The 13,458-nt window shown below is 33.4% G+C and overlaps 1 pseudogene; it reads right to left on the reverse strand.

Annotated features, from left to right (window-relative positions):
- The window catches only part of LOC109075301, a 75,416-nt pseudogene that overhangs the window by 46,197 nt on the left and 15,761 nt on the right, over nucleotides 1–13,458 (reverse strand).

Below are 13,458 nucleotides of genomic sequence, written 5' to 3' on the forward strand. Positions count from 1 at the left end.
TAAAACATGTTAAGATATGTGACACAGATATAGTAAAAGCATGTAAGTAACTCCCAAGTTCTTTCTTCATGATATCAGTAGTTAAAACACTCGAGTTGTGTTTAAAATATTCACGAGTCCTTCTTCTTGAGTCGAGTCAAGTCTGAAGTCTTTTCAGGTCGAGTCTGGAGTCGAGTCTGAAGTCTGTTAAAAAGCAACACGAGTGCCCATCTCAGTTCTGAGCGCTTCTATCTACAACATCCCCGTCTTTAATTAGCTATTAACATAAGTTCTCCTTCCACTGTTATTTTAAGGAAATCACACCAATTATTTAAATCAGCCACTAAACGTGCTGAGAGTATCCTTAATGACTGGAAACAAGATCTTATAAGGGAACAAGTAAAAACAGCTGAAAACACCATAGAAATTTCAAAACATGAGGAGTTTCTTGAGGCCATGGCTCTTTAATAAGCACAAGAATCATTTAGAGGAACTAAAAAAAATTCCCTTTGGTCCTAAAAAATAACAAGTTGCTTTTCCAGACAATAAAATCTTTTGTAAATGTCTTCATCCAGGTTTACCTGTGTTTTTAAAACTTAGAAGCATCAAAATCATCCTATAAACAATCTGTCAGAAGAGCTTCAGTCCCCGCAGACGGAGCGCACTTGCTCGAAAACCATCCTGTGGGTCTGTTCAACCACACAATCACTCTGATCTGACACGGTTTACACCAGACACTCCAGATGGACCAGAAGTCCTCACACACGCAGCTGAGGTCTTCATTTGGCAGTCTTAGGGTAACATGCATGAATGACATTAAGTACACTTGCATTAATGCATTTGGCAGACGCTTTATCCAAAGTGATTATCACTGCATTCAAGGTGGCTATAAGGTGCTAGATAAACTTCATTTGTATGATGTGTAAACAACAGATTTACAAAGCTAGACACCTTCAGTTTAAACCCAACTGTGCAGTATTTGCTATTTTTCCTCTGTATTCCCCCACTTGTTTTTGTTTTCTGTTGCATTTTTGTTAAAATTAAAATTTTGCATGAAAATAAAAAACCCGTGACCCATTTTGGTTTGTTTTCTCTGAATCCCCCTGTTTTTTTTTTTTTTTTGTTGTTTTTTCTAATGTATTTTTTGTTAGAATTTTCAGTTATTTATTTTTTCTCTGAATAATGCATTCAGTGGGAACCATACTCATGACCCATTCATCTCTGTATAAATTTATCTATCTGTATTATATTTATCTCTGTTCTATTTTTGTTCAAACCGAAGTTTGGGAAAAAACAAAACAACAAAAAAAATTTAATCAAACATCATGACCATTTATTTTATTTGTAAATTTTCTCTGTAATTCAAACTCATGAGCCATTATTTATTTTGTTTTTTGTTCCACCAGTTCTCTAATGTTGTATTTTTGTTGAAATTTAAGCTTTGCAAAAACAAACAAACAAGCAAAACAAAACAAAACAAAAACATTGATTCAAAGTGTGTTTGCTTATTTCATGTTTTACATGGGAATCAAACCCATGACCTTGCTAGCATCATGCTCTAATGTTTAAATACAGGATGCACACACACAACCATATACAAGCATGCAATTTTCGGTTTCATTGTTATAATACATGATAACTGTTTACAGTACCCCCCCCGCATAGCGAGTGTAAAGGGATGTGATCTTGTGTTTGAGGGTGAATCAGGAGTTTTGGGAGGCGTTGTGTGTGCGTGCATTTCTCTCAGAAAATTTGAGCCGAGCTGGCAGGTAGTTAAGAGCTGGCAGGATTTGTGCCTCCCTTGGTTTGCTGTCACCTACAAGTTCTCCAGCAGCCCATCAACGACACGACACCACACCGCCGCTTCTCCACGGCCCAGCAGGGGGCGCTTCGTCTCCTGCACCTTTGAGAAGAATTACTGGTTTCTAACGCACACCGCGCTCCCAGCGACACTCGACGGCCACGCTAACGCACGGTAAAACAGACACCCCAGGGCTTCTGACTCTTAACTGAGATCTAATGTGTAGCGAACACAAGGGTGACACAACAAGTGCTGTACATCAAGTTTAAACTAGTTTGTGAAGAAAAAACGTCATACAAGTCATAAGATTCTAGTCTGAATCTTAAACCAAACAAAAGCATTTTTGGATAATTGTACTTAATCTAGCAGTTCAATGTGAAACTCATTGCAAATAGTTAGCTTAACGCCAACTTTTATTTTAGTTTGGGGTGCTCACCAAGACTTTATTTGACCACAAATACTTTTAAAACAGTGAAATATTATTGCAATGTAAAATAGCTGTTTTCTATGTGAATCTCTGTTAAACTGTAATTTATTTCTGTGATGTGCAGCTGTATTTTCAGCATCATTACTCCAGTCTTCAGTGTCACATGATCTTCAGAAATCATAATAATATACTGATTATTATCAATGTTGCTTAATATTTTTGTGGAAACCGTGATGCATTTTATTTTTCAGGATTCTTTGATGAATAGAAAGCAAGTCAAAAGGACAGCATTTATGTGAAATAGATCTCTGAAATGCCTTTACAGTCACTTCTGGTCAATTTAATGCGTCCTTGCTGAATAAAAGGTCTTACAGACCCAAAACCTTTGAATGGTAGTGCGTTTTCTCGCAGTTTGGATATAAATGTTTGCGGTCATATGTTGAGGAATGTTCCAGGTTAAATAAGCATGTTGATAGAAATGCAGATACGAAGGAAATGTAAGGCGGACAAACCACTCAACTTTCATTACATTTCTGTTTCGTTTATTTACACAAACATGGAAGGATAGTCGAATACAGACTGACTCGGGCGGAAACTATTTAAGATCCAGTTACAAACGATATAAAAATGTTTAAGGGACAACAATAGAAATGATCAACGCAATTCTGATATAGCGAGCAATAAGGACACACACTCCTGCTGGCCTACATTCACACGAACAGCTCTCCAGAATAACTCCAGATCATCACAGATGGGCTTCTGTGTCCTTGTGAGAGCGTCTTATATAATTCTACACATATATTTAGCACTATAAACAAGTCATGTGGTTGAGGTGTGTTACCTGTCTCCAGTATACGCCGGTGTAGCAGACCTGTAGACAGGAAGGCCTCGTCTTTACAAGAGCGGATCTGCGTTCCCACCAGATCAGAGTTGGTCGCTAGAATACGCGCGCTCTCCTCAGTGAGGTTCACGCCGGCCATAGACGCCACATCGTTGATGTCATCATCGTCTCTGCAAATACGAGATAATCGTCAGTCTGATCTCTCAGCACGTTATCGTATTATTGAGTTACACAGAGCAGTACAGATTCCAAATTAACATAATAATGCATATTCGTTTAGCCCTAAATCAAAGCTATTCTACAATCAGCCAGTGCATGTTTACATAGCACAGAAAAACCACTTTAAATATTAAAACTGTGTTATGTTTTGTACGTATTATTATTATAAGTTGTTCATGGTGGTTTTCAGAGCTTATATGAAATAAGAGATGCCACAGGATCAAACAAAACAACCAAAAACAAAAAAAAATATTAGTAGTGATATTTAAAAAAAATATAAATATTTTATTAAACATCAACATAAAAAAAAAATATATAAAAGATCATGGATATATTATTTGTCAAATACCCATGTGCATCATATGTATTCTGAACAGAACAGTAATGTGCATAAAAAGAAAATAACATTTAAATAAATAAATGAATGGGAACATGCATTTTAAAAAATAAATAAATATAATAAATGTTCATGGACATGTTATTTGTGCATCACATATATTATGAACAGAATGTGAGCAAAAAATTAAATAAAAATGAATAAAATTAATTAATTGATTTATTTATTAATGCATATGGAAATGTTATTTGTCATCTACCCATGTGCATGTGTTATGAACAGAATGGGAATGTGCATGTGTAAAAAAAAAAATAATATAATAAAATAAAATAAAATAAATATAAAATAAAATAAAATAAAATAAAATAAAATAAATAAAATAAATAAAATAAAATAAAATAAAATAAAATAAAATAAAATATATGTTCAGACTTTTTTTTGAATGAATGATAGAATATGAATGTGAGTTCTGTCGGATCTGACTGATCCTGCGTCCCAGAAATATGCCCAGAAAGCTGTCTTCACATTTTGAGGACTTTATTTAACAAAACACGAGAATTAGAAACAGAGCGTCTCGTGTAAACAATATTAGCCGCATGTCATTTTCTCTTCCAAAAACATCTCTAGAGTCATCCTTGACACATGTGCACTGATTATGAAAGAAATCAGATGTTTAAATGAATGTTTTAATGTAACAGATTATCGGCACCACTTGTTTAATTAGAAAGTTAATTCAGAATAAACTCAATCAGATCATTTGTTTTTTGCTGTTTATTCCAACTGAGACATCGATTGCAGTGTAAAACTAAAACTAAAATTGTTTTAAATCACTTCCAGTGAAATTAAAGAAAATGTTAAACCTAAAAAAAAATGCCTTGCCAACTAACTAAAAAAAAAAGAGTTTAAGTAGGTCTCCTAAAACTAAAACTAAAACTGAAACTCAAATACAATTAATTTCAGCTAGATAGAAATATTAAACAAATATAAAATGACAAAACTGAAAATAAAAGCTAACATGAGTATAAAAAAGCTAAATAGAATTATAAATAATGTAATCAAAATAAAAAAGGCATAAAAGGTTAATAAAACTATAACACCAAAAAAATTGAAAACATATAAAAGCTAAATCAAAATATTAATAAATACTAAAATAATATATAAATAACAATTTAAAAAACACTGTAAGTTTAAGTACCAAAAGTATTCAAATTAATAGAAATATCAAAAATTAAACAAAATAAAGTTGAAAAGTTAAAAAAAAATAGAAACAAATAAAAGCTAACTCAATATTATAATTAAACACTATAATAGCACTATAATAACACTGAAAATTCAGATTTGATCACAGGAATAAATTAAATTTTAACAGATATTCACACAGAAAACAATGTTATTAGGCAGGTGTGTCAGTGCATCAGTGTGACTGGCAGCTTTTTCACCCAATCATTTCTCTGCTTTTTTTCCCGTTGCCTTGGAAACAGTGTCCTAATTACGGCACATTAGCAGGGAGAGCGGCGGAGTTTCCTGCACCCGAGGCACTGCTGAAAACTTCATGGCTCTGGTCACAGAGGTCAAAGTTCACTCAGCTCCACTCTCATTTACGTCCGCGTCTGTACCTCTGTTTCTGACATTGACCCCCTGGCATCTCGCGCCCGCGTCCAGCCACCCCCGGTGCCCGTGTGTGTGTGTGTGTGTGCCTCTCCCAGGCTGGGCAGGGTGTCTATGAGTCCTGACACCACGGTAGGAGCTGACAGAGGAGATTAGCACTGCCCAGAGTTAGCATGCTAGCCTAGCTGCCCACCCCTCGCCACAGAAATCAATGAGAGCGACTCAATAGTTTTGGTGTAGAAGTCATGAGTATTCATTCTTTCTTCTGCCAAAATCTCTCTCCCATTTCAGCTTCCCACTATGAAATGGGTTACCCATGATAGCTAAAGTTTCCACCAAAACAATATAATATATATTATACAGTATGTGTTGTGTATATATATATATATATATATATACTATATCGCTATATATATATATATATATATATCTATATATATCTATAATTTATATATATATATGTTTTATAATAAGCTTTGAGTAGACAAAAAGTATTGCTCATTTCATGAAACAGGAAAAGACGATCAAAATCAACACAAACCTATCTAATAATGATCATAAATGCAATATATATTTTAACTTTACTGCAAAATATGTGTTGTTATTGGTTGATTAAAAACGTAAAATGATTAATAAATGGTTGGTAAATGAAAATTAAATAAAAAAAATACTTTAAATAACTTAAAAATGTGAATAGTTTTCCTTAGCAACTAACTAAAATGAATGTTTGAGTGACAAGTAAAAGAAGTAAAATTACTAAAACTGACACAAATAAATAAATAAATTAAAGCTCAATATTTTGTATTTGATGTTTCGAATTAGATTTTTTCTTTTTTTCTATTTAATTTTAGTTATAAAGTTCCTTTAATTTTTAATAGTTTTATTTATTAGTCACATTTTGTTTAATTTTTTTACTGTTTATATTTAAATATTTTTAATATCATATTTAAATATATTGTTTTTTTAAATGAAATTTAAATACGGTAAAATATATTTCATTACATTTCCCTAAAAACAATATTAATAAAATAATATTATAATATGAAAAATATTTAAATATTAAAAAAAACTAATAAAAATGGCAAAAACACATAACAAACATAATAAAACCAAAATTAAATATATATTTTAAAAAAAAGCTAATTAAAAATAATAAGAAATATTATAATATACTAATATACTATATATATATATATATATATATATATATATAATACACTATATATATATATAACACTAAAATAACACTGATATACAGAGTACAGGATGAGTCGTGTGCTAATATTTCACACAATTAGTGTTATTAGTGTTGTTTAGTGTAAGCAACAGCAATAGTGAAAGTCACTAATAAACACCAAAATGGGAAATCTTTGCTGCATTAAAACTAAACTAAACTAAACTAAACTAAAAGACAGCTTCCCGTTGAATCAGTTGTTATCCGATGGGTGGAGAGCCAATCAAAAACATCACGGTCACGAAACACGCCGTGGGGTAAAGGGTGGTCAGTACCGAGCAAACCTGACAGCTTAATTAGCCACACTGCTAAAGATTTATTGGTTTATCAATCGGCGCCCGCGGCTGAAGCCCTGGGCAGAGAGAGAGTGAACTCTGTGACCTGTGACACACACACAAACACACAAAGACAAAACACAAACCCTCTCTGATCACACTCTACAGCAGTTAACCTGAACCTGGAATCAAGCGCCCTACATAGGCAGCAACTCACTGTGCTGCTCACATGAAGCACATGATTCACTAGTGATTCCAATCGAGTTTAACCAGCATGCAAATCTGGCCAAAACAAGCTGTTCCGGAAGGCTGCATCATGTTGCATCAGGATAGCAACTTTAAATTCAGTTTGGAACAGAGCTAAAGTCTGTCTGATATTGCAACAGTCACACACAAAAATACACACATTTTCTGTTATTTGCACAATATCTGTGCCTCGGAAACACAGAAACTGTCATGCAATTTACCACGATAATCACACTTTAGGCCAAATACTATAGATCTTACCGTAAAGCCATAATGCATGAATAAATATTAAGCTACCAAAGTTGTACCGTATAAAATACTTTAACTATACTTATATATTTTAAAGTATTTTAAGCTTGTTTTGAAATTACCAAGCACATTAAATAAAAGATAAAAATCAATGTCCTGTTTAACGTTAAGCTCTCTCATGTGAATCTTCTTTCTGATGTTCCCTTAAAATGTTCATTTAAAGCAAAAAAGTATTTGAAATACTTGATTTTCATGTATTTTATAATCTTTAAGGTACAGAAAAGTCATTGTGTGAATGACCTATTCATCCCATGCAACTTAATAACTGGTCATATTTAAAATGCAAAAATTTTATATTCAAAATATATAAAAGACTGCATTGTTATTGTTGACTAAAAATAAAAAAAATTAATAAATTATTTTCGGTAAATGGAATAGAATAAAAATATAAATGGAAGATTAATAAATAAATAAAAATTAGGGGAAAAATCATATGCAAATATACATGAATGTTCATTATAATCATATATACATATTAAAAATATTGTAGTTACTATAATGCTATGTTCATTTTAAGGTATTTTAGCTTGTTTTGAAATCACCACACACATTAAATAAAAGGAGAAAGCAACGTCCGGTAAACCAGACACTAAAGCTTAAGCTCTCTCGTGTGTTCATTCAGAGCCACAGTTTCGAGCAAACAAGAGAGAAAAGAAAGCATAAGAAGGATGAGAGGCAGCGGTCGGCCCTCGCTGAGAGAGTGGCCCCCAGTCATCAGCAGCAAGCTGGTGAAATGCTGCCCCCGAGTGCCAGCCGGCCGGTACTAAACCTGAAGGAGCCTCCCCCCGGGTCATTCAGCTTGTTCTTCTGGTTTCCGGAGAGCTGTATGGTGACGCCCGCGGGGCTTTTGCCCGTCTGGATAGCCGCAGGCTTCCCTAAAGTACCTGGGAAAAGACAAGACAGCATTATCATGAACCTACACACCTATTTATATCAAACTTGACTCTGTCTGGAGCTCAACCAGCTCAGCCCAGTCACATTTCACACCAAGACATTATATTCTGCATTAAAATAATGCCTGTTTTAGAAACATTAAGATTTTCTGCATTCAATTTATTAATCTTTTTTTTTTTTTGACAGTTTAATAAATTTGACCACAAAAGTCTCATTACTGTAATGTCTCTGGATAGTTTTTATACCTCACTTTTCTTCTTATACAAATTCTCATTGCTGTAAAACAGTGATTTGTAATGTATTGTATTAAAGTAGCAAAAATCAAAGCCATTCAAACAAATAAATCTATAAATAAAAATAATATAAATTATTACAAATCTCTAAATAAATCTATACATTATAGATTATAAATCTATAAATTATATATTACGAAATTGTGAAAATGTACAAATAAATTATAAATTTATTTGCATTACAATAATGAAAATTAGATTTTTTTTATTTTTTATTTTTTTTTTGCAACACTTTAATAAGAATTTAGTGGGAAATGTGCTTTATTGTCATGAAAATAATGTCACGATGGACACAGCCTTCATTTTCTTTTAAATAAAAATAATAACATTAAATAATAATAATAAATAACAAATACATGTCAACACTTTACTTGAACCCTTTATGTATAATGCATTAAATAGGTATTCATTTCATAATTGAAATCAAGGTTAAAATGCATTATAACATTTGCAGATTCTTTGTTAAATCTGAAATGTGTTTTAATGCATTATACACTAAAGGTGTAACACTTCATCAATTCGTATTATAACTGTACTATAAGGTGCATTACAAGACATAATTAATGCATTATATATAAAAAGCTTCAAGTAAAATGTAACCAAAGAGATTAGTAATAAATAATAATTTCTAATTTTTTCAAAATTGAATTTGGTGAAATATGACCCTAGCATTTTCTTGACATGATGCACCCACAAAAGAGACAGAACAGCAGGACGAGCTGCCATTTTTACTGATTCTCCGCTTCTGTCTTTATGCATCTCGCCGCTTTTTTTTTTATATTTTTCTCTCAGTCTGTCTCTCAGAGCTCTTCTATACACTCCTCAATGTGTCCACACACACACACACACACACACACACACACACACACACACACACACACAGTGACTGCCAGGGTCCATCTGAACGTGATTTTAAGAGGCATGTTCTAAGCCCACAGCTACAGGAGACAGTATTCGTAGAATCTTTCCCGCTGAAAATCCACTTTAAGGGCTAAAATATAACACATCAGACTAAGATGGACAGGAAAAGAAAGACTCACCTGTATGTGTGTTTCAGATGCAAAGCACATGAGTGAATGAATGAATAATTGAATGATTGTTAGATGTGAAGGTCATCTGTGTTGTGTTTGCTCACCTGTTGCTCGCACCGTCTGTGTGATGACCACAGGCATCCGTATCTGACCCCCCAGGACCCACTGCCCTCTTGATACCCTAAAAAACATACACGATTTACAGTTTATATTGATATCTGAACAGTCTTACAGTCTACAGTGAGTTTTTGTGTCTCGAATCAGAATCTGCCGTATCATACTGAATGTGCACATTTCTAAAGCCTCTAGATGATCAGGATGATCAAAACTGCTGCTAAACCTGTCGCACACAATCTACTCCATTCTGTCTCTGATTGATAGTTTAGAGTTTTTTATCCAGTCAGAGCCCTTTTAGTGTAATTGTACAAGCGTCCAGCTTCAGCTGCTGCTTCTGGTGTCAGATCTTGAGTGATTTTGATCAAGTAAAGGTCAGAATAACTGCAGTAATATCTCCAGATGAACACTTACTGGACTAAAGCAGCTCAGCTTTACTTGATTCTCCATCAATCATGTTTTAGAGTCTCAAATCTGATCATCAGGATCTTTTTGAGGAGCGTTTTGTTTCCAGAAGCTTTACTTTTTCACTGTTCCTCAGCGGAGGAATGATCTTCACAAGCCTCCAGAACATCTCACATCTTCTGAGGAGCCTTTATTTCTTCATCTCTCAATCACTGCATTATATGTTTGGAGCATTTACATCTCATCGTATTACTGGAGATAAAGAGCGACGACTGATATTTATAGCATTTTATGTCAGTATGTGCTGCTGTGCTGTTATAAACATCTCATTGATTTACATCACAAGCAGCAGAATTTCATCATATTAAATATCAGCATCTGCAGCAAATTGCATATTTTTGCTCAGTTTGAGTCTTTTCTTTCTATATTCTCACAATATCAGACTATACGAGCCATAAAAGCCTGATGCATCAGTTATGACACTCAACAAAAAACACAAGCAATTTAAAAATATATATTTTGCTTAAAGTTTTAAACTGTTCCCTTTCAAACAATTAGATGTTTCTGACTATTATTTCACAAGTCAGGATTTATAGGGTTAAGAACAGAGTCTATTTGATTTAATGTAGTCTTTCAGATGTCGGTCCTTTATTCACAGAATTTAAAATAATTACACCATGTTGTCATGGAGATGAATTCTGGCGTAAATGTGTAGTTGTGGTCCGAAATGCAAAGGCTGGAGTTTTTCCATCACAATAGAGAGAGAGAGGAAGAAAACAAGGTGGTGACAAAGTGAGGAGAAGGGCAGAAAACGGAACCACACTAACAGAGACCCTCAGAGCCGCCCAGAGCAAATCCCATCCATCCATTCCACTTTCCCTCCGCCTGCATATTTCTCTGACTTGTTTTCTTGTGCCCGGACACACTGTCGCTGCATTACAGCTCAGAGCCTACAAACCTCGGGGAGATACACAAGAGCTCTGAACGGCTGCAGGACACAAACCGAGGTACTGCAGGACGAGACAAACTCAGAGTCAATATTCAGTCCTATGAACACATGGCACACTTCAGGCTGGACGATACAGCTTTAAAAATGTTTTTTTTGAATATATACTAATGGTCAACAGTTTTTTTTTTTTTTTTAATGAAAGAAATTTGTTTTCAGCAATATGCATTAAATTGATAAAGACATTTATAATGTTACGAAACACTTCTATTTCAAATAAATGCTGTTCTTTTGAACTTTCTATTCATCTGTGAATCCTGAAAAATAAAATGCATCACAGTTTCCACAAAAATATTGTGCAGCACGACTGTTTTCAACACTGATGATAATCAGAAAAGCAGCAAATCAGAATATTAGATTGATTTCTGAAGATCATGTGACACTGAAGACTGGAGTAATGATGCTGAAAATATCATTTTTAATGGTAATAATATTTCACCGTTTCTACTGTATATGTTTCATCAAATAAATGCAGCCCTGGTGAGCAGAAGAGACAATCAAAATCATCAAAAAAAAACATTTAATATATCATTTAAACAGCCAAGGACATTGTTTAATGTGAAAATAAAAAACAATTAATTAACAAAATATATATGCATTAATTTTCATTAATATGCATCGATTACAATGCATAGTAATAAAATTGTATATTTATCAATAATCTTTGCATGTAAAATGAATAACAATGGCTTAAGTAAGCTTCTAATACAAAAGAATAAGTATGATATGCAAATATGGCTGGTCATATGTTAATGAGGTCATGGCTGTGATTATGATTTTTGAATGAGACTATTTTGTTTTAATAAAAGTTCTGTTTGTGTGTGGCTGAAGTTTTGAGTTGTAAACATTACAGTCACATAGTATATCAAATGCTTTTATTGATATGAATAAGCACATGTACAGTACATAAATGCAAACGTCTGTTTTGATGTGTGCATTTTTCATCTGGGACGATGCATTTTATTAGAGTGTTCACAATACGTCTCTAACATGTTTTATGATTATACATAAGTGTATCAGATGCCTGTTGGTTTCCAGATGGGTCGCTATTTAATTTAGCAGATATCTAGGATTTATGGTATGGTTATATGTGACCCTGGAGAACAAAAGCAGTCTTAAGTCTCTGGGGTATATTTGTAGCAATAGCCAAAAATACATTGTATGGGTCAGAATTATTGATTTTTCTTTTATGCCAAAAATCATTAGGATATTAAGTAAAGATCATGTTCCATGAAGATATTTAGTACATTTCCTACCATAAACATATTAAAACTTAATTTTTGATTAGTAATATGCATTGCTAAGAACTTCATTTGGACAACTTTAAAGGTGATTTTCTCAGTATTTAGATTTTTTTGCACCCTCAGATTCCAGATTTTCACATAGTTGTATCTCAGACAAATATTGTCTGATCCCAACAAACCATACATCAATGGAGAGTTTCAGATGATGCATAAATCTCAATTTCGAAAAATTGACACTTATGACTGGTTTTGTCGTCCAGGGTCACATATATTGCTTCTGCTGATTATATGAATGAAAAGAGAAAAGTGAAGCATATGTGAGAAAAAAGGGAGCTCAGTGCATACTTGTGGCAGGACAGTGGTGCTGTTGGGTCTGGTGTGGACGCACACTGACACTCGTCTGGACCGGAGTCACACTGGTTTTGTTTTGGGCTGCAGAGGCTGAGCGAGAGACTGCTGGCTGTTCAGAGAGACAGACGCAACGCAGGGAGACTTTTCTACAAACACACACACACACACACAGAGTCAGTCTCAAAGTAAACACTTGCATGAACATTCATAAACAATATATATATATATGTATATATAAAATAAACATTTGATGCACAAAATGTGTCCCCACTTTTGAAATCAAATACATTCACAAGGTCATGAAACCCGTGTGTTTGTGTGTAAACGAGTGTGTATGTATTTAAGGTAAGACACTACAGCCAGAACTACTGTTTTTCATTTTTTCATTCACCCTAACGTTGAGATTTTGGGCTATTTTACTTCTGTAGCATGCGTTCATTTAGACTAGTCGAAAGAAATCAAGTGTGTTTATATTTTATTACACTTTATCCATTTATGTCTGCAGATTTCAATTTTAGTTTATATCTTTTAATGCCATTTTATTAAAATGCACTTACATAAACCAAAATTTGAAGGGTTTTACAGAGGGGTTTGTTTAAATACAATTCACCTGATATACATTTAACATTTTATTCTTACAAACATGGTGATATTTATTTTTATTTTCTGCCTATTGACCGTATTTTCTGAATTATGGAGTAATAAAAAGAGAAATCCAAAATGTTCTGTTCTGGAGATTTATGCAAATAAGAGCAATGCATCATGTGCATATTCAAACATAAAAAATGTAAAAAAAATTATGCTTTAAAAATGTAAAGCTGCTTTTTATTATGTCAATAGACTA

This window comes from Cyprinus carpio, unplaced genomic scaffold (genome assembly GCF_018340385.1).
Source record: "Cyprinus carpio isolate SPL01 unplaced genomic scaffold, ASM1834038v1 S000006731, whole genome shotgun sequence".
NCBI lineage: Eukaryota > Metazoa > Chordata > Actinopteri > Cypriniformes > Cyprinidae > Cyprinus > Cyprinus carpio.